The sequence below is a fragment of the Phocoena phocoena genome, chromosome 8, assembly GCF_963924675.1.
Source record: "Phocoena phocoena chromosome 8, mPhoPho1.1, whole genome shotgun sequence".
Lineage (NCBI taxonomy): Eukaryota > Metazoa > Chordata > Mammalia > Artiodactyla > Phocoenidae > Phocoena > Phocoena phocoena.
Window position 1 is genome coordinate 79,765,499 of NC_089226.1, and position 23,097 is coordinate 79,788,595.

Below are 23,097 nucleotides of genomic sequence, written 5' to 3' on the forward strand. Positions count from 1 at the left end.
AAAGACAGAGGAAGATGGGATTTTATGCTCCGTGATTGGTTGTTGCAGTTGTTCTGAATAGGCTGCTTTCTTCCTTAATGATTTATAATTAGGAATAGCTGCTATGAGCTTTGCATGAGGTTTTTTCCTCCTTTCAACCTCCCACCCCTGGAAGTTAAATCTACCTCTGTAGTTAAGAAATGGGTGGAATAGATAAAGAGGAGGGCTGGCAAATTTGTATACTTCTGCTTCAAAACACGAAAGTGAAGTGTCCTGTGGGAGAACTGGACGTGGTGGTATAGCATTAACCTATAAAATGTCTTTCAACATCAGACTGGGAGAACACAATAATGTTAACTGACTGGGCAATTGATGCAAACAATCATAAAGTGAGCAGACTCCCTTCTCCCAAACCAACTGGACTTCAGGTCAGCTAAGAAGCCAAGGGTGAGTTCAAGACTGCACTGTCTGAAAACATATCATTGTCCTGTGTGAGAAAAGGAAATGAAGAGTGGTTGACCTTAGTAACTTTGTAGGCTAAAAGGAAAAAAGAAGAAAATATTCTCACCCCTTTGTATAGGCTTCTCAGTTGTTTTGTGTATGTTGAGATAAGCTTATTCCCAAACTGATGGAACCAGAAAGACCACACGACCCCTCTCTCAAAGGAAAGGGTGTATCTAGAAGGGGTGGGCCTCTGGTGATACCTTGAGAAGTCACTGATAACTTCCCAAGCCTAACCTCCCCACAGCCACTGCTACTCTGCGAGTGGAGACTGGGTGAGATTTGGAGAGGGCAGAACTTGACTGTTGAAGATGAGTCTCAGAGATCTTCTACCCACTCATGTAATCTCACAGATGATGAAGTTCGCACCAGTTTAGCCAAGAATGCCCAGAGTGGAACAGTGGAATTCAAACTTTGCTAAGCCCATGTTTTCCAAGTGATTTCTTTCTCCCATACAGAAAGTGGGAAGAAGACAGTGTCTGTCCCCCCAAACTCAAGGGCTGATGGGAGGAGATCTCATAGAGCATTCACTGTAAAAAAGGAGAAAGTGGCCAGGGAAAGGATGGAGGGGAGCAGACAAAGTAATTGCCAAGCTCAGGTGTGAGGTCTGTCTGGAGTGATGGTAGCTCAGATGTGGAATATGGACCAACTATGAGAACATAAGGGAAGATTTTACCACATTTGGATATAGACCAGCTTCCTCTGTTCTTTGTTAAATTAAATGAGGTAAAAAGCCCTTAGCACCATTCTTAGCATTTGGTAAATCCTCAGTACACAGGAGCTTTTACTGACCATAGACTGGACATATATAGGCTACTAGTGAGAAAGTCCCTACACTTGAATAAGCCTTAATGAATCTGCCATGACCCCATTGCTAGGCCGATTTTATGTTTTTGCTGGGCTGCCACAGAGTTAAAGGCATATTAAAATATGTATTAAAGATATAACACTAACATGTTTTTAGAACATATTAATACCTGTCTTTAAAAACATGTTGCTTTCTTTCTCGTCCACTCTCAACAAATGTACATATATATACACACTCTAATCTCCCTATATATACACAAGATACGTTATCATTATCTAGAAATAGATACACATACACTAAGCTATCATCAAGTTTATATGTACTTAAAGGCACATGAGTTTTAACTAGGTATATCTCTCTATAATGTATTATATGTCTATATGTAGATCTATATAATATTCTATCGCCCATCATGAATTTTTCTGGCTCCTACAGGAAATCGCCCATGTATTTTATGACCAATGCAAGGACAAAAGATTTTGCATATTTAAATTGTACCAGTACATAGTCTATGAATAAAAATGACATAACTTAAAATATAGCCTTTGACATTTATGTAATACCTTCATTATTTCTGAACAAAGACTGATCTACACATTCATTTTGTGGAAATAAGTTTTATAAATGTGATGAATGAGATTTTTTTTCCCCCTTAGTCCTTAAAATGACAATGTAAGGAAATGGGATTTCTTTTGCCTGGAGATGAAACTACCCAAGGGGTATATTTCCAGAATGGATATTATAGAAGTGGTGGGAGGCTGCTGTATCTCATTTCCAATGAGGCCATGAGAAACTGATTGTAGCAGGAAGTTGCAGTTTAAGCTTTAAAATGACTTTCCTGTGAGGTAGCATAGAAGGAATTTATGTATTCTCTCTTTTTTTCATGTTTCAAAAAAAACCATGAAAAATTAAATTAATTAATTAACTGAGGTTAATTAACCTCAGTTACCTGAGATTAATTAAGTTAGTCTATTCCACAGCCCATTCTAAGAAGAAATGTCTCCTTCCTTCTCTCAGTAATCTCTGTTGAGGTGGTGGGTGCATCTAGGTGGCTAGTTTTACGTTACCATGACCCTGGTACTATTTTCCTTTCCCCCAGGAACACCAGCTGATTGGACCAGAGATGGGAATTGTAACCAAGGAAAACCAATCAGAAAGCTGGTCTGAGACATCATGTGGCCTGACATTAAAATATGGGCTGAACCTATCCTATTTACTTTCTCAAATTACTAGAATATTTGCAAATGAAGCAACAAGGGATAAATCTCCAAAATATACAAACAGCTCATGCAACTCAATATCAAAAAAAAAAAAAAAAATCAAAACATGGGCAGAAGATCTAAATAGACATTTCTCCAAAGAAGACATACACATGGCCAAAAAGCACATGAAAAATGCTCAATATTGCTATTTATTAGAGAAATACAAATCAAAACTACAATGAGGTATCACCTCACACCGGTCAGAATGGCCATCATCAAAAAGTCTACAAACCATAAATGCTGGAGAGGGTGTGGAGAAAAGGGAAACCTCCTACACTGTTGGTGGGAATCTAAATTGGTACAGCCACTATGGAGAACAGTATAGAGTTTCCTTAAAAAACTAAAAATAGAACACCATTATTATCCAGCAATCCCACTCCTGGGCATATATCCAGAGGAAACCATAATTCGAAAAGATGCATGCACCCCAATGTTCATTGCAGCACTATTTACAATAGCCAAGACATAGAATCAGCCTAAATGTCCATCAACAGAGGAATGGATAAAGATGTGGTACATATATACAATAGAATATTAATCAGCCATAAAAAAGAATGAAATAATGCCATTTGCAGCAACGTGGATGGACCTAGAGATTATCATACTGAGTGAAGTCAGACAGAGAAATATAAATATCATAGATCACTTGTGTAATCTCAAAAAATGATACAAATGAACATATTTACAAAAGAGAAACAGACTCACAGACTTCAAAAACAAATTTATGGTTACCAAAGGGGAGAGGTGGGTGGGGGAGGGATAAATTAGGAGTTTGGGATTAACATATACAGACTACTATATATAAAACAGATAATTAAAAAGGACCTACTGTACAGCACAGGGAACTCTACTCAATATTCTGTAATAATCTATTGGGAAAATAATCTGAAAAAGAATTGATATATGTATATGTATAACTGAATCACTTTGCTGTACACCTAAAACTAACACAACACTGTAAATCACCTATACTCCAATATAAAATAAAAATAAAGAAAATAGTAGAAAATATGCATTTTAACAATGGCAGCTGAAATTGAAAAGAAGCCATTAAATAGAAGAGAGTTGTGACCAGCCATCTACTTAAAAAATAAATAAATCGAAAGCAGACGATGAGGAAGCAGACAAAATGATGGCTACAGAAAGGAGATTGAATAGATGCAAGAGAGAGAAAGCTAGTGAGAGTGTTCACGTGAGCTTCCTAATTAGAGAGCTTCCTAATTCACGATGGTTTTCCGGACTATGTGTCAAGCACCCTATCCCCTTTCTTCTGAAGGAACTTGAGTTCTGTATCAGTTGGGTGACTTTGGCCACAAGAAATAGAAAACCCAGCTGAAAGTGATTTAAACTAGGGGCTATTTATTATCTCACATTACATGACATCTGGAGACCAGGATGATTTTGGGGATGGTTCTGTGATGTCATCAGAGACACAGTTCATTCTGTCTTTGCTATTTGCTAAACTCAACATCTTGGCTTTTGGCTAAGGCTTGTTCCATCATGCATGCCAGACTCCTTTAACAGCATCATTTATCAACCTTATTTTCTCAGAGATATAGTCCCCAGAACCTCCTAACCTGCACCAGTGTGGACTGATTTCTCCCTAGGTTTCCTGCTCAGCTGCCATCCTGAGGTCCCTGTCTCCACCATTATCCTGGAGTTCCTTGGGTCTGTTTGTTGTGTTGAATACCCTCCTTCTCAGATTTCTTGTCTTCAATTTTCTTGCTTTATTCCCTTGATGGAATAAATCCTCTAGTAGCTTTCTGAGACAGGGTACATGGGAAATATATTTTTTGAGCCCTTGAACAGTTGAAAATACATTATTGTATCCTAATGTTTGATTGATAGTTTGGCTGGGTATAGATTATAGTTTGGAAGTAATTTTCACTGAGAGCTTTGAAGGCTCTACAGCCTCCCAGCTTCCCATGTCACTGTAGAGAAGTCCAATGTCATTTTGATTCTTGTTCTTTAATATGTATTATGATATTCCTCCACCTGTGTAATAGACTCTCTGTCCTCAGTGTTTTGAAATTTCATGATGATGTGCCTTAATGCCTTAGTGTGGACCTATTTTTATTCTTTGGCACCTAGTAGGACCCTTCAATCTGGAAACTTACAACCTCCAGTACTGGAATTTTTAACAAATTATTCTTTAATTTTATCTTCCCCTATTGTTTTTCTTTTTCTTTTCTAGAATTCTATTATTTGGGTGTTGTACATTTGTTCCTCTACTATTGCCTCCCTCATCCACCTTATTTCACCTTTTGCTCTATTTTTAGGAAGGTTTCCTCAGCTTTAACATCTAATCCTTTTATTGAAAAATTTTCTCTCTCTTATTTTTAATTTTCAAGAGGTATTTTCTGTTCTTTGAATCTCTCCCTCATCTCTTTTGTAAAAAAAAAAGATAAAAATAGCATCTTGTTCTTTCCTTGAAGTTTTTTTCTCCCTGTATCATAGCTGTCTCTTCCAAACTGTTTTTCCATATTTGTCTTGGACTCTGTTCTTCATGTTAGAGACTTCCTCTGATGATCCTTTACAGTCTAAGCTTACTTAAGAATAGGCTACTAAAAAGGTAGTTGAAATCTTTTGCACATGACTGGGTCTTGTTAATTGCGAGCTTCAGTGCTATGTGATCTGGCTGGGAAGATTTACTGGAGGAATCCTTGATAACATGATCTTTAATTTTTTTCTCTTGGCTAGAAAGATAACCCAGAGAAGAATCCTCCAGTCTCCTGCCTGGAGGTTTTAATCCTGGCTACCAGCATTTTAGGAACCCTGTTTGTGGAAGAGTCCTGAGGCTCTTAACGATGAGTATGTAGAATTTCACTTAGTCTCCTCGGTACACCCCTATCCTCAACTTTGCTTGGTGCTCCTAAGCAAGAGGTCCTCTGTCCCCTCCTGGAAAGTGACTCTTCAGTGTAGGGAGAGGTAATTTATAGATGCATAGAGGAGATCTGTAGATGTCTTTCTTGTTCTTTAACAGATTTTTAAAAATTCTTTTGTTTTCAGCCTGGTCTTTACTCCTGTGACCAGAATTTCCATTTCCTGATATTTTGGAGCGTTCTTGTGAAATTGATTTTTTTTTTTCTCAGCTTTCTTCACTGATGGCTTAGAATTCAAATTTCTTAGGTCTGCAATAGGTTCCTACTTTAAAATTTTTAGCATTTATAATCTTGCTGGTCTTCTTTCTCCTATTTTCTTGTTCTTACAGATTTATCCTTTAAAGGAAATTTTTTTTTACTGTCTTTTTAGTGGGGCTTTGGAAGGAACAAGTGGTGAATACATGTATTCAATCTGCCAACTTTATTGTGAAGCCCATTGGACAACTCTTCTTAAGACTGAAGACATTTTCCCCAGAAGCTTCTCCATTAGGCTTACTCTCCTTTTATTGGCCAGGATGGGGCTACCTGCTAATACCTAAATCAGTCACTGGCAAGGGGAATGATGTCACTTGGATTGGCTTATACAAACTGTAATTCATTCCTCGGGGGTGAGGAGGAGCCCCTTCCCTGGGCCTTTTCTATGGAGCATGAAAAACACGAGTGCTATTCAAAATACTCAGCATCAGAAACAGCCTGGCGCCAACCAATCAGAATGGAGACGCTGCCCAATCAGAGCAAATGAAACCCTATAAATACCCAAGTGGAATCTGATTCTGCCAACAAGGAAAAAGATGAGAAAGGATTTGTGTAGGTCCTCACAAGGGTGGCTGCAAAAGCCTCTGTCCCTGGCACCTACAGCAGTTGTAGAAAAGAAAGTATTGATACAAAACTGCTTTGGAGAAAGGACCAAATCACCTCATAAGGATCATCCCAGGCTATAAATTGTCAACCCAAAGAGAATTGCTCCATTTAATAATTTTTCCTTAGAGCAATCTACCAACCTGAACTGAACAGCATTGCAGGGAGCCAGAATAAGTACAAATTACAGAGCTGAAGCACTTTCCAATTCTGGTAAAACAGGAGGCTTTATGTACAAAGTTGCTCCAAGACTTTAAGAATGAACTTTGGGAGAGAGGTTCTGCCTCAAGGTGTTTACAACTAATTGGCTTTATCTCACTTGCCAGCTCTTGATTGATGATGTCTGTCTAAAGGACTAGCCTGGGTAGAACTCTGGGACATGACTGGGGTCAGCTGGAAAGAGCGCTACGCTCATTTAGCGATGTGAGTGTGGGTATTGGTATGAGGAGTGGCAGCACATGGCTGTGCATTTTCTCTCTTCTTTCAGACCATTCCCATGTGAGCCAAGGCTCCGTGGAATCACCCATGCTGGAGACTTCCAGGTTGCAAACTGTACCTAAGACAAGGAGATGACCCTTCTTCTTGGATGACATTCTCACTCAAGGAAGAGGTGTATCCTGGAGGAAAAGATCTTAGGGGTTTGGCTCTCATCAGGGTGAAAGGAGAAGGAAGTTTTGTTGAGCTTCATCTTGAGAGGAAAGCTAGAAGACAGAGGTTCAAGGAAGTTTCAGTTACTCTGAAATGAAACATGGATGAAGAAGTATAAAACGTCTCCAGAGCTCTGTGATTAACAATGCCAAATTGACTATATTTATTTCCTGGAGATAATTAGCAGTCAAATAACTTGTGTGTTTGGGGTCATCAAATATGATTGTGAGTAGGGAGAGCAACTAGCCCTGGAGCAACATAATTCCAAGGATGGAGTGGGCGGTGGCAGTTATCACAGGAGAGGAAATTTGTCGAATCTTGGCCCCTCTGGTAAAGAGAATGTGAAGAAAGGCTGAGAGGGAGCTTTGGGCTGAGTAATAGGCCCTCGTGGAGGTTCCAAATATAGTGCCTTGTACTATTCAATGCACTTCCTCACTGCTATGTCATGTAATTCTCTGACTACTCTTTGGGTGAGGTACAGTTGATATTTTTAGCTCTGTTTTCCTAATAAGTAAATTAATTTTCAAAGAAGATAAAGTCACCCAAAGTACACAGCTCAATAGAATTTGGTCCAAGACTAGAAACAAGTTCCCCCTACAGCTCAGGAGTATCTCACTATGTTGTAATGCCACTGGAACCTAAAACAACACTTCCTAATCTGGAGGATGTCTAGGAGTATATTAGGTGAAGGTGGGAGTGTAAGGAAGAGTGCTCCAAGCGGAAGGAATAGCGCTTGCAAAGCCCTGAGGAAGGAGGAAGATGGTGCTTCCTGAGAACCAAAAGCAAGGCTAGAGCAAGGAAAGCAACGTGGGCACTGGTGTGAGGTGAGGCTAAATGTGTAGCAGGGGATGGATCAGGAAGGGCACTGAGGGCTAGTTTCCAGTTCTCCAGTTGGATCTGCCTACCTCCATCAGCAGATTCCCTCCTAAATAGCATCAGCACTATCTCTTCCTAGGACTTTTGTTACAGCAAATGGTACCAACTTTGAGCCGCTGGTGGCAGGGTCGGGGAAGGGCGTGGGATTACTGTAAATACATAAACCCATTTGCACCCCAAACCTAGTCTGAACAAATAACATGTTCTGCACTTTTACGTACTACTATTTTTCAAATGAATAAAGATGTTGAAATGAATAAAACTCAAATTCATTTCAAAGGACTCCTGAATTCTTAGGAGCTTTGGGCTAGTATGTATACAAACCCTAAGTCTCTGGCCTCATCAGCCTGTAACAACAGATACAGTTGCAACTCCTTTTGCTCTACAAATTGTTATGGCTTGAAAATTGCCCCACTCGAAATATCATCCGGCTATTTCTGAGTGTTTGCGTGGGAACGGAATAGGTCTCTTGGGCTTCTCATCTTGTCTCTACACTGTCTTCCCTGCTCTGCTTCCCTCTTGGTTCACTGCAATTCTGAGCCCATCTGTGTTCATTCCCACCTTCCATGACCCCACCGCTACCTTGATGCCTTGACGTCACCCAGTCTCCCCTGCTATACTTGCTCATCCCCACTGGTCATGTCAGCATAGCTACTGTTGGGTGCAAAGGCTCAAGTAGTTTGCCCTCTGCTTGTATGGGAAGTCTGGCATAACCTGCTGAGGTTGGAGGGCGATCCTGGGGTGGACCTCCCCTCCAGCTATCACTGTCTGCACCTCTGCATCTACACTGCAGCTGATGTAACTAGCGCCAGCACAGATGCTCATGGAAAGCAAAGACTTGTGATTCCTCCTCTCTCCCAGCCTCCTTTGTACCAGGGCGGCTTACTCTCAGCAGTGGAACTTCTCTGAGTGTCTCCACGTGTAGTATTCCAATCCAGCTGGCCCCACAGAAAGATAGGAAGCTTTTGGTTGCTATAGTCCAGGCAACAGCAAACTATGACTCAGGGGCCAAATCCATTGTCTGTTTGTTTTTGTAAATAAAACTGTCCTGGAATACAGCCACATTCCTTTATTTACATATGGTTTATAACTGCTTTCACACTGCAGTGGCAAAATGGAAAGGTTGTGACAGAGGCAGTATGGCCTGCAAAGCCAAACATATTTATGATCTGAATCTTTACAGAATAAGTTTGCCAACTCTTTATCTAGTCATTAGGTCTGCCATATTTTCTGCCTGGAGAGTAACTTCTGCCCAGTGGAACCATCATTCCCTTCAGTGGAAAATGATATTCTTCCTTGCTAAGGTATGGTCTTGTCTCATGAACTCCACCTAACAACTACACTCTGAAAATATAGGGATAATTTTTCTTAAAGCTGTGCTCTTCAGTCTGATCTATGGCAACCCTGTTATTTGTACTTTTTGCATGAATCAGCAACAGTATTAACACAATCCTGTTAATAGTTTTGCTACCTATCATCTGTCTTACTGTCTATCCATTGATATATCATATATCTACATAAACATAATTTGAATTATATATACATATCTGCATAACACAACATTTTCATATAAAAATGTGACTGTAACTTTATTCACTGAACACTAAATGAGAGATATTATTATTTTAAATGGTTACATTATTAATTTATTTAACATAATTTATTGTATATTTAGGTAGATCACAATTTTAACCTTTTCTGTGCAAACTTACACTCTCTCCAGAAAGACTTCATTTTTGCTCCGGCAAAAGTCCCTTGGAAAGCTCCCACTAACCCATCTATGATCATGTGACCATCAATGGAGCAGAAGTACTATGTATAGGAGAATATGCATATTCTAATTGACCACGCTGGGGTCAAAGGCCAACACTGGAGTTTGAGTGTGGAGTCAGCCCCACACAATACGAACCAAAAAAGAGAGGTCCCTCAGACAAGGTAAGTCCTTTGTAGGCAGATACAAATGTATTTTTTCCTGAGGCATATAAAGAGCTAGATCTGAAGATGCCAGGACTTTGGCAGCCCTTTTCTCCCTCATCTTAGGCTTCTAACTATGTTATAGGACTACTGTCACTGTACCAAACCAAGTGTAATGGGAGGATACATTTTCAGCCACACCTGTTACTCTGTAGTTGTAGGAAAATGAAATATTCAATCAACAAATAGTTACTGACCATTTTCAAGAAACCAGGCTGAGTGTTAAGGATGGAATGGGGAAGAAGACTAGTTCTTACTCTCCTGGAACTTGAAGTGTCTTAGAGGAGCTAGACTGAGAGAAATACAGCGTGGCAGAGTGACATGATACAGGAAATATGTGATGCTCTGGGAGCATGCTGCTGAGGTGCTTAACTGACTCTGATTTATGCAGAAGTAATATTTTGACTTACATTAAAAAAGATCAGGCATACCCGGATGAAGAAACAGGAAAAGTGTCCCATGGAGGGGAAACAGCACTTTGCAAAGGCCTGGAGGAGAGAAAAAGTTTAGAGAACTGCTCACTATTTCTTATGCTTGGACCACAGAATATTAAGGGGCACATGGTGAGAAACAGGATTGGAGAAATAAGTGGGGACCAATTCATGAAAAGACCTGTTAAGTCACGTTAAGGATTCAGAGTTTATCCTGAGAGAAACAGGGTTATAGGGAATGGTTTTAAAATGGAAGGTGGATGATATGATCAGATTTATACTTTTAAAAAGGTTACTCTAGTTGCAGTGACAAGAGTGAAATCAGGGTGAGAAAGCAAAACTGGAGGCAGAAAGATCAGGTAAGAGGCTATTCCAGTAATTAGGGCAAGAGGTGATGGCGGCCTGAACTGAAGCAGCAACAGTGACAATGAAGAGAGGTCACTGATTTGAGAACTACTGAGGAGGTAGTTTATCAGGTGTTTTAATGCCTCTTCTCTGAGATCTAGCCCCCAAGCTCTGGGTACCATATATATATATATATATATATATATTTTTTTTTTTTTTTTTTTTTTTTTTTTTTTTTCCTGGTACGCGGGCTTCGCACTCACTGTTGTGGCCTCTCCCGTTGCGGAGCACAGGCTCCGGACGCACAGGCTCAGCGGCCATGGCTCACGGGCCCAGCCGCTCCACGGCATGTGGGATCTTCCCAGACCGGAGCACAAACCCGTGTCCCCTGCGTCGGCAGGCGGACTCTCAACCACTGTACCGCCAGGGAAGCCCTGGGTACCATATTTTCGATAAAGGATCTTCTGCCATGTTTCTGCAGTCTCCCTATTCCTGGGACTTTTTCTGAGTCTCCTCCTGTCATCTGAACACTAGAGTACTGTTCTCCTACTTTTGCCTGATTGCTAGAGCCGTGCTACCTCTTGATGACCCTCTACAAAGGATCCATATATGGAAGACACTACTTATTTGGATTTGCATTGTCTTCTGATATCATGGACTGAAATCTCTGTGTGATTTCATGATTTCTCTCTCAGGTTGAGCTTTTTGCTAGCAGTTGTGTATTTCAGGGAATGAATCTAGTTCCAAATCCTTCTTTGCAGTTTTCGTGGTTATTTTGTCAGAACTTAAGATGTGCTGAGCCAATTCTGAGATACAACAAACATAAAGAAGGGTAGGTGGTGTCCTGTGGCTTCATGATATTAAAAATGCCAATTCTGTGCTTTTTATTCACTTATCTCAACTGTTCGAGAATTTTTTGATGGAATGAGAAGTGATAACTCTCTCCTGCTCTCCCCTCTAGAGTTCTTTTTCTTTTCATTCTATATTCCTATATGCTGATGACTCCAAAATTTATAGTTTCTGTCCTGAAATCCACCAGGTATTCACTGCCTACTGAATTCCTCCAGCTGGATGTCCCCCAAACACTTAAAGTCCAATCTATTTAAAAATTGAACCATTTCCTTATTGCTTCTTTCCCTTCTCTTCCTCCCATATTCTTTGTGCTGATGACTGGTCTCATCAATCACCCCCATCAAACAAGCAAAAGATGTGAGAGTCATCCTGGAGATATAAAATCTTCCTGTATCCTTACTCTACAGTCTATCAGGATTCTGTCTCTTAAATATATTTTTAAAATTCCTAATAAAGATGTAAAAAAATAAAATAAAATAAAAATAAAATAAAATAAAAATTCCTTATCTCCTCTACATTCTTACTTCCTTAGTTTAGTCTTTTTATGTCTCACAACGACTAGTCATTTACTGGCTTCTCCCTTTGCTTCTAGTCTTGTTATGACTCAATCCTTTAAGAAAAGAACCAAATGACCATCAGCTTCCTATCTTCTGACAGGAACTGATGTGAAATGAGCATATGGAGGTTGCTTGTTGAATATACACTCACCTCTGAATAAAGAGGACAGTCAGGGCCACATGTGTCTCTTCCTTCCAATACTCTCTTTGAAGTAAGGTCTTCTCTTACCTATATTTTCCTTCTGGGTTTTAGAAGATTCCTCCTGTGCTATGGAAGACCTCAAATGACGTTTCTATTAAGGCTTTGAGAAAATTTGAAGCTCTTCTTATTTTTATTATTTATTTATTTATTTATTTATATTATTTTTGGCTGTGTTGGGTCTTCGTTGCTGTGCATGGGCTTTCTCTAGTTGCGGCGAGGGGGTGCTACTCTTTGTCGTGGTGCTCAGGCTTCTCATTGCAGTGGCTTCTCTTGTTGCAGAGCCCCGGCTCTAGGCATGCAGGCTTCAGTAGTTGCAGCACGCCGGCCCTAGAGCGTGTGGACTTCAGTAGTTGAACTGCATGGGCTCATTGGTTGTGGCGTGGGGCTCTAAGGTGCAAGGGCTTCAGCAGTTGTGGCATGTGTGCTCAGTAGTTGTGGCTTGTGGGCTCTAGAACACAGGCTCAGTAGTTGTGTCGCACAGGCTTAGTTGCTACACAGCATATGGGATCTTCCCGGATCAGGGATTGAACCTGTGTCCCCTGCATTGGCAGGCGGATTCTTAACCACTGCGTCACGAGGGAAGCCCTGAAGCTCTTTTTAAATAAATAAAAAGTTTAGCTTTTTCACAGGCACTGCTATGGCTTACTTCGGGGGGTGGGAAGGCCTTCTGCTGGGGTGAGAATACAAGTCAGGCTCCTGAATTTTCATAGCGGAATGTCAGCCTTGCCACCTGACAGTCTAAAACATATGCCTAAAGCATATGGATCTCTTTTCAATCAACGCAATGTCTTCACTTCCTCTAAAGAGCTCAATCTTGGCCTGACTGCTATTCAGCCCTGTCAAAAAGCTTAACTGAGAAGAGTGATATTTGAGAGATATTTGGAGCTAACCATTCAGTCTCTACGTTTTAACCTTAAACCAAGTTAAAAATTTGTTTGGACTACAGCTCTAATTCCATTAGAAATGTCATCACTGGATAACATTTAAGTAATATGCTATCTGGTTTTATGCAAGAATGACAAATACCTGTCTACTATGAGCAACCACCTCTAAAGTATTTTCCCATTACCTTACTAAATGTATCATCAAGAAAAAAATGTTTCTAAAGAAGTGGAATACTTTTTATATTGGGTAATGAGAGCTATATTGGTTCTGTTCAAGACAAAGTTTTGATCTTTGAGCCACCCCCTTCTTCTGGGAGTAACAGTTATAAAACAATAACAATAAAAGAGAAAATGTAAAGGACAGTAACACTCTAGAGAACAAAATAAATATTTCTTTGGATCAGAAAGAGAACAGAAATGCAAAGCAATAAGTGAGGCTGTTACTGAGGGTATGCTGGACTCTGGCACTGTAAAAAGGTAGAGGCAACTAGAGTTCAGCTTCCATGGGGTGACAGGGTATTAATGCATCAAGCAAGTGGGGATCAGATCTGGGATCAGTCTTTAAAGTTAGGGTATGGGATGGGGTACCATTCCATGAAAGGAAGCTTAAAAAAAAAAACAAAACATTTGCCTACCACCACCTGAACACCCAGAAAAGGAAGATACAGACACAGTTTTGAAGCCAGGATGTTAGCCAAGAAGACTTCTGTCTCAGTGACTAGAGCTCTAATGTCACAATTCCTGCCACCTTAGCCCATACCTGTCCCATTAGCCTATACCTATGGGGCAAGGTATTGGATGTAACAGTGTCAGATCTAGCTCTAACTTGGGTTGGGTGGGGGTAAATGAAAAACCACCAGAAAGGAAAGGAAGGATAGAGGGTAGTTGGAGGAAGAAACCCCTAAATAATTGACAAAGCTTCCTCCTACTTAAGATAGATCTGAAAATCTAAATTCCATAATTCATGAAGAAAAAAATGCTAAGAAAAGGCAGCCACCAAAATATTGATAATTTATAATCTATTAATAAATCATTCATTTTCAGATGAAGTAAAAATAATTGAACAATCTGAAAAAAATTTTATGGTAAGATATTTATGGACTTTCACCAACAAGATAAAGAAAGGAAAACATCTATAATGAAGAATAAGAAACTATGGAACAAACATGCAGAAATGAAACAATAACAGACAGATCTAGATACAGCTTATAAGAAATTCTGGAAATAAGATTGCATGATCTTTACAGAGGACACAATCGAAGAGATAATTAGTAAGGCCAAAAAGTAGAACTGAGAAATCTGTGAAAAAATCAGTTTGAAGAAATGGAGGATAGATTGAGGAGGTAAAACTTAGGTCTAGTAGAAGCTCCAAAACAATTAGAATAAAGAGTGGAGAAGAATAGTTGAAGAGACACTGGCTAAGCATTTTGTGTTGAAGACACAAATCCTCAGATTAAAAACATAATCCATGTTCTAAGAAGGATACATAAAAATAAATGCATGCTTAGATGTGTCATAATGAAATTAAAAATGGATAAAAAATATTAAAATCTATTAGAGAGAAAAATCATATTCTTAAAGGAATGACCATTAGGCAGGCAGCTGACTTCCCACTGGCAGCTACAGATACTAGGTGACAATGGAGGAATATTTACAAACTGCTGAGGGAAAAATCATTCTCAGTTTAGAATTTTATGTCTGGCTAAACAACCTGAGAGTAAAATATTAACATCAGTTCTGGGACCTAAACACAATAAGGCTTTCCTGCACACACCTAGGTCAATTAATCTTTGACAAAGGAGGCAAGAATATACAATAGAGAAAAGACAATCTTTTCAGCAAGTGGTGTTAGGAAAGCTGGACAGCAGCATGTAAATCAATGAACTTAGAACACACCCTCACAGCATACACAAAACTAAACCCAAATTGGCTTAAAGACTTAAATATAAGGTATGACACCATAAAACTCCTAGAAGAGGATATAGGCAAAACATTCTCTGACATAAATTGTGCCAATGTTTTCTTAGGTAAGTCTCCCAAGGCAATGGAAATAAAAGCAAAAATAAACAAATGGGACCTAATCAAACTTACAAGCTTTTGTACAGCAAAGGAAACAATAAACAAAATGAAAAGACAACCTATGGACTGGGAGAAAATATTTGCAAATGATACAACTGACAAGGGCTTAATTTCCAAAATATACAAACAGCTCATAGAGCTCCACAACAAAAAAACGACCCAATAAAAAAATGGGCAGAAGACCTAAACAGACATTTCTCCAAAGAAGACATATGGATGGCCAACAGGCACATGAAAAGATGTTCAACACTGCTAATAATTAGAGAAATGCAAATCAAAACTACAATGAGGTATCACCTCACACACGTTAGAATGGCCATCATCAAAATATCTATAAACAATAAATGCTGGAGAGGGTGTGGAGAAAAGGGAACCCTCCTACACTGTTGGTGGGAATGTAAATTGGTGCAGCCACTGTGGACAACAGTATGGAGGTTCCTCAGAAAACTAAAAATAGAGTTGCCATATGATCATGCAATCCCACTCCTGTGCATATATCTGGACGAATCTCTAATTCGAAAAGATACATGCACTCCAATGTTTACTTTACTACAGCAACATTTACAATAGCCAAGACATGGAAACAACCTAAATGTCCATTGACAGATGAATGGATAAAGAAAATGTGGTACATATATACAATGGAATACTACTCAACCATAAAGAAATGAAATAATGCCATTTGCAGCAATATGGATGCAACTAGAGATTATCATATTAAGTAAGTTAGAAAGAGAAAGACAAATATATGATATCACTTACATGTAGAGTCTAAAATATGACGCAGACGAACTTATCTACAAAACAGAAACAGACTCTCAGACATAGAGAACAGACTTGTGGTTACCAAGGGGGAGGCAGGGTGGGGGAGGAATGGAGTGGGAATTTGGGGTTAGCAGATGGAAACTATTACATAGAGAATGGATAAACAATAAAGTCCCACTGTATAGCACAAGGGACTATATTCAATATCCCATGATAAACCATAATGGAAAATATAAAAAAAGAATGTATGTATACGTACAACTGAGTCACTTTGCTGTAAAGTAGAAATTAACACAACATTGTAAATCAACTATACTTCAATAAAATAAAGATTTTTAAAAGTAAAACTTTCCTGGAAAGAAGAAAAGTTTTTTCTCAGTATGTCTTCTCACAGCATCATTCCCCTGGACACATGCTGAGTTAAGATAAATGTGGTATGCTACATGTTAAGAGACAATAATCTGCCTTATTTACTGTGAAATTCTTGATTGGTGGCAGTCCATCTGGACTGAGGTTGCTGTAAGTGGGTATATAAGCCTTGGGCCTGTGTGACAGGAGCAATATAAGATTGATGAGAAACCCAGGAACTGGCTTCTCTATGCCAAGTTAAACCAAACACATGTTGAAGTTATCCCTATTTGTTGCACACATCCTGTTTAGGTAAGGGGAGAAGCAAGAAGCTGTGTACATATATGTAGCTTCAGGGTCTACCCAGTGGGAAGAATACTGTTTTTCCTGACTTATCCTATAAATCTAAATAAATGTAATAATATATTCAATCTTACTGTGTTGTGTGAGTTTGATTGCCAGTCCTAACTTGTGATCACTGATAGTGGTGATTTACTCTCATTAAAGAGAATAAAAAACATTTTTCTACATACAAAGATAAAGAGAATTTTTCACTCACAAGCCATCATTGAAAGAACTATGAAGGATATAATTTAGCAAGAAGAAAATTGAACTCAGAGGAAGACTGTGATGCAAGATACAAAAGCAAGCAGAGAAACTGAAAAGAGTAAGTGAAGTATCCAAAAAAGTGAAATTATATCTCTAAACAACAGTAATAGAAAATGAAGTGGAGGGACTTCCCTTCCCTGGTGGTACAGTGGGTAAGACTCTGCACTCCCAATGCAGGGGACCAAGGTTCGATCCCTGGTCGGGGAACTAGATCCCTCATGCATGCCACAACTAAGAGTCTGCAGGCTGCAACTAAGAGTCCGCATGCCACAACTGAAGATACTGCATGCCACAGCTAAGACCTGGCACAGCCTAAAATAAATAAGTAAATTTTTTTTTTTTTTCCCAGTACGTGGGCTTCTCACTGCTGTGGCCTCTCCCGTTGCGGAGCACAGGCTCCGGACGCGCAGGCTCAGCAGCCATGGCTCACGGGCCCAGCTGCTCCGCGGCATGTGGGATCTTCCCGGACCAGGGCACGACCCCGTGTCCCCTGCATCGGCAGGCGGACTCTCAACCACTGCACCACCAGAGAAGCCCAATAAGTAAATATTTTAAAAAGAAAGAAAGAAAGAAAACGATGTGGAGTCTTCACTGGACACTTAACATTTTAATATTTCTGTCCTGTTTGAGAGGAGTATAAAGATACCCATGCTGAATGACTTCACACTCTTCCTGAAATACAAACTATCTATTTTTAAAATTTAAGAACAACCATTAAGGGGATAGGAATACTCTCTACAACTTTGAAATTCATTGAGAAAAAGAGAATATAGAAAATTTTGGTAGTTCATCAGAAGTTAGGAAAGGAGATAAATAGAAGCAAAATGAAAGGGTTAGAGTTAGGTAACCAGTGCATATCCCTTTTTGCTATGGCTGTCAGGAAGCCCAGATAAATTTTTTTCTCAACTATTTCATCCTGTGTTCCTAATATGGTTTGTCTTCCCTTTTCATAAGATAATTTTTAATCTTTATTACCTTCACTTTAAATATCTATATATTCAAGTTAATTTTCTTTTTGTATTAAAATCACGGAATTTTAGATCTGGAAGAGTTCTTAGAGAATTTCTAGTCCAGGGATAAAAAGCAAAGCAAATACACTACAATGATCTTATCTTGTGTGTAAGGCTGACATTACTAATTAAATACAGTGTTCCTTCTCACTAAGCCTAATCATGGTCTTAGAGTACTTCTTAAAATGTTTTCCTATTTCATTTTGTTGGCTCAAGAGATGAAACCTGGGCTTCCCTGGTGGCACAGTGGTTGAGAGCCCGCCTTGCCGATGCAGGGGACACGGGTTCGTGCCCCGGTCCGGGAAGATCCCACATGCCGTGGAGCAGCTAGGCCCGTGAGCCATGGCCGCTGAGCCTGTGTGTCCGGAGCCTGTGCTCCGCAACAGGAGAGGCCACAACAGTGAGAGGCCCGCGTACTGCAAAAAAAAAAGAGATGAAACCTATCTACCAATCCAGATAGAGTCCAATTACGTCTTTGATACAGGAAGAGACTGAGACATGGAAAGGTGAGGCAATATGCCCAAAGTCACACAAAAACTGAGACAAGAACTAAGCCTACCAAGCCCAGTGTTTCCTCTTCTATATCACACTGAGTCAATAAATCCTAGAGATGTCCTCCAATCAAGGAAACTTCTAGAACCCCTGAGAATGCTGCTATTACTCTGCTGAAACCTTATTTTTAACTTTATTTTTTAAAAAATAAGTTGTAGTTTCCAGTTCTGGACATGACAGAGGAAACGCATTCCATTTTACTCCTCCCATTAATCACAAAAAATAAACCGTGGACAAAAATGTGTAAGTCTGAAAAATGCGGAAGAGATAGTAGATTGCCTAGGGACCTCAGTACTCAGGGAATTTCCTGGAAGTGAATCCTCGGGGTTTTTTTCTTGCCTCCTATTTGTCCTGTCCTTGGAACTTGAGAAGCCTACAACTTGGAAACGGTTGCAGACTAAAAAAAAAAAAAAAAAAGCCCCAAATGCAGCCTGGGCTTTCTAGCCAGAGAGCTGGAAAAAGGTCTTTGTGAAAAGTATGGATGGCCTGAGGGTCAGAAACCTTTACCCATATCTGCCTGCTCTTAAGGTGCATACCATGAACAAGTCATGCCCTCCTCCACCCTGATGGGCACTGCAGGGTAGAGTCCATGGTCAGAACCCTGTTGTCTAGACCCCTTGCAGTGAGGAGGTGCTGGCCTTCCCCTGCAGAACTGGGGGTGGAATTCTGACTTGCACACCTCTATTAGTCTGCTCGGGCTGCCATAACAGAATACCACAGACTGGGTGGCTTAAGCAACAGAAATTTATTTTCTCACAGTTCTGGAGGCTAGAAGTCCAAGTCCGTGATGCCAGCAGGGCTGGTTTCTGGTGAGGTCTCTATTCCTGCTTTGCAGAAAACTGCCTTCTCACTGTGCCTTCACGTGACTTTTCTTCCATGCATGTGCAGAGAGAAATGTATTTCTTCGTCCTCTTAAAAGGACACTAGTCCTATCGGATTAAGGTCCCACCTTTAAAACATCACTCAACCTTTGTTACCTCTTTCAAGTTCCTATCTCCAAATACAATCACTGGGGGTTAGGGGTTCAACAGATGGGTGTGGGGAGGCATGACTCTTATGTCAGTCCATAACACACGCTGTTCTTCAGTAATGAGGAGGTGATCCTCTCTGGTGGAGCCTGTGCATGGAACCCGGACCTCCATTCCTGCCTTGCACTAACGAGGAAACAAAATTGATGTTTCCTTTTATCAAAAATAAAATTTTTTTGGTAAGATACCTGCTAAAAAGGATGAAAAAGCAAGCCACAGACTGAGAGAAAATATTTTCTAATCATTTATCTGATAATGAACTTGTATGCAGAATACAAAAAGAACTCTCTTAACAGTAAGAAGACAAACAATCCAATTAGAATATGGGCAGAAAACTTTCATGGACACCTGTCTTAAGAGGACATACTGATGGTAAATAAACATATGAAAAAGTTTTCAACATCATAAGCCTTCAGGAAAATGCAAATTAAAGCTATATGTGCCATTGATATTATTACACACATATTAGAATGGCAAAAATAAATAATACCAGTAGTGCCAAGTGCTGAGGAGGAGTGTAGAATGGTATAGCCCCTTCAGGAAAAGATTGGCAGTTTCCTATCAAATTAAACATACACAATCATGTGACCCAGCAAATGAAAAGTTATAGTCACACAAAAGCCTGTACATGAAGGTCCACTGCAGCTTTCTCTGTAATAGTCAGACACTAGAAACAACCCGAATGTCCCACAGCAGGTGAATGGATAAACAAACTGTGCTACATCTCATACTATGGAATAATACTCAGCAATACAATGGAATTAACTATTGATACGTGTAACAATTTAGATGAATTTCAAAGGAATTATGCTGAGTGAAAGAAGCCAATCTCAAAGGGTAACATATGGCATGTTTCCATTTATATAATATTCTTGAAAAGATAAAATCATAATGGTGAAACAGTTATTGCCAGGAGTTAGGTATGGGGATAGGATATGACTCTTAAGGCATAACCCAAGGGAGTTCCTTTGTGGTGATAGAACAGATCTATATCCTTAATTTGTTGATGGTTACATCAATTATAGAACTACACACACACACACATACACACACACACACACTCATGCAAAAACTGGTAAAATCCAAATAAGGTCTTTTCCTGAGAATAGTATTGTATCCAGGTCGATTTCTTGTTTTTGACGATGCACTATAGTTATATAAGGTATTATCAGTAGGGGAAACTGGGTGAGGGTACACGAGAATTCTCTGCACTGTTTCTAGAATATCTTGTGACTCTAAACCTATTTCAATTATAGGTTTTTTAAACCTATAATTTAAAAAAATCAATTGTAACAAAGTTTTGAAAATATTCCGGTCTCAGTACTGGAAAACCACTGCTCTTACCTGCTACCGCACACTAGTAAATATCTATTGGGAAAGTGCCTATAGGCACATATAAGTAGGCACAAATAAGGGGCACTCCCAGCTCCTCAACATTCTTTTTGTCTCCTTAGACACTAGGAGAACAAAACACAAAAGAGGAAATGGTTACTTGAGACAATTATGTCATTTGAGGTGGTATGGTTTTAATAGATTTTATCCTAACTCTCAGGATAAATCCCACTTGCTTGTTGTAAAGTTATCTCATAACGTATTATGAATTCTTCTTGTTAGGTTTTCACATCTATATTCATACAACACCTTATTCTAGGTGTTTTCCCCTCAATATTCTTTTGCTAAAATGCTATGCTTCAGAAAGCTCTTTCCTATCATTTTAGTCAGTTGAGAGCTAAACTGAAGGGAAAGCAACATGTCTAAAATAAGCTTTTGTAAATGTTGGAGTCGATATGCTTTTTACTATTTTTCTTACCCTAATATCTCATTAGTGTTATCACATTCCTGAGATACCTAAAATAAAGTATAAAAAGCACAAGTATTGAGAGACCTTAGGAGACTGCATTGTGAAGCTCTCAAAAAATGTTAACTGGGAAATACATAAAACAACTCTATTTGTCAGGGCAAAGGTCATGGGAAATACATCTGTTTGCATTTGTGGAGTATACTGTCATAGCAAAAAGCAACGTGCAAGTTACATCATCTGCTAAGCATGTATATCACAAATTGCTTGAAAGCAATCACCATAATATTCTGGGTCCCACCAAAATGTTATGATTAAACAGCCACAACAAAGGCTGTGCCCAGAAGGTCCCGCTTTTGTTCTGAGCTGGGTTTATTTGAAGAAAATGGAATGTGATTGTAATAAGAAGCCAGGGTTGGCTCTGTCTCTTCAACTCATTAGGCTGCTGTAACATGCAAGAGACAGTAGGGAGGAGGGGGACAGGCTGGGGAAGGCTTGTAAGTTCCACACAACACCCTGGGGCTTGACAAGGGAAAAGGGTATGACAGGTGCAGGGGAGACAGATGAAGTCCTCCATCAGATGACTCCCGAGGGGTTGGAGCCCTAGACTTCAGGGCAGAGGTCTCCGGGCGGGGGTGGGTTACACTCCATCATAGTCAGAAATTCCAGTGATACATTGTTTAAGAGGAAAATCAGACAAGGCAATTACAGGAAAGAGCAGGAAGCCACCTCTGTCTCCCAATCAGATTTTCAATATTTAACCATCACTTCCTAAGTACAGTTGGGCTCAGTGAGTTATGCAGTATCCATAAGGCTGTCCAAGGAGATTAGCTCTTAATGGATTTTTGCATCACAAATGAATAGGGCTTTATATTCATCTCTCTTTCCGGTGGTTACTTCTGTCTAATTTTCTTTTTTTTTTTTTTTTTGTGGTACGTGGGCCTCACTGCTGTGGCCTCTCCCGTTGCGGAGAAACAGGCTCCGGACGCGCAGGCTCAGCGGCCATGGCTCACGGGTCCAGCCGCTCCACGGCATGTGGGATCTTCCCAGACCGGGGCACGAACCCGTGTCCCCTGCATTGGCAGGCGGACTCTGAACCACTGCGCCACCAGGGAAGCCTTAATTTTACCTGTGACTTTGACTTTATTATAAGAAATGTGAAAAATATGAACAATCCTCTTTTATGACCATGGCGCACAAGTGTCCAAACTGGTTGACCCTACATTAATTAAATGCTTGTTTGGGTATTTTGTTCTCACTTGAATGCAGGGCTTCAAATAAGTACAAGTCATACACAGTCAAATCCAAATTTGCTCTTTTCCTTGGAAGAATAAAAACTGGCACTGGCCTGCTAAGAGCTGAAGGTGACAAAGTGGAAATGGGTGTAGCTGAGATGGAGCAAATAAAAAGTGGGAATAAAAGCACATAGTAACAGAGAGTAGAATGGTAGTTACTGGGGGCTGGTGGGTGGGGACTTGGGGAGATGTTGGTCAAAGGGTACAAATTTGTTGCTAGAAGATAAATCAGTGCTGGAGATCTAATGCACAGCATAGTAATTACAGCCAGCAATATTATATTATATACTTCGGAGTTGCTAAGAGACTAGACCTTAAATGTTCTCAACACCTAATGCTATGGTGGTAAAATGTGTAGTCATATTGCAACATAAATGTATCAAATCAACTTACTGTACACCTTAAATATACACAATGTTATATGTCAATTATATCTAAATTAAAATCATTGGTTATTTGACATTAAAAAAAGAAAAACAGTAAGAGCCTGGGGCATTTTTCAAAGCACTGGAGTCAGTGGTGGCTGGGAATTGGCTACCGTCCTGTGAGTGGTT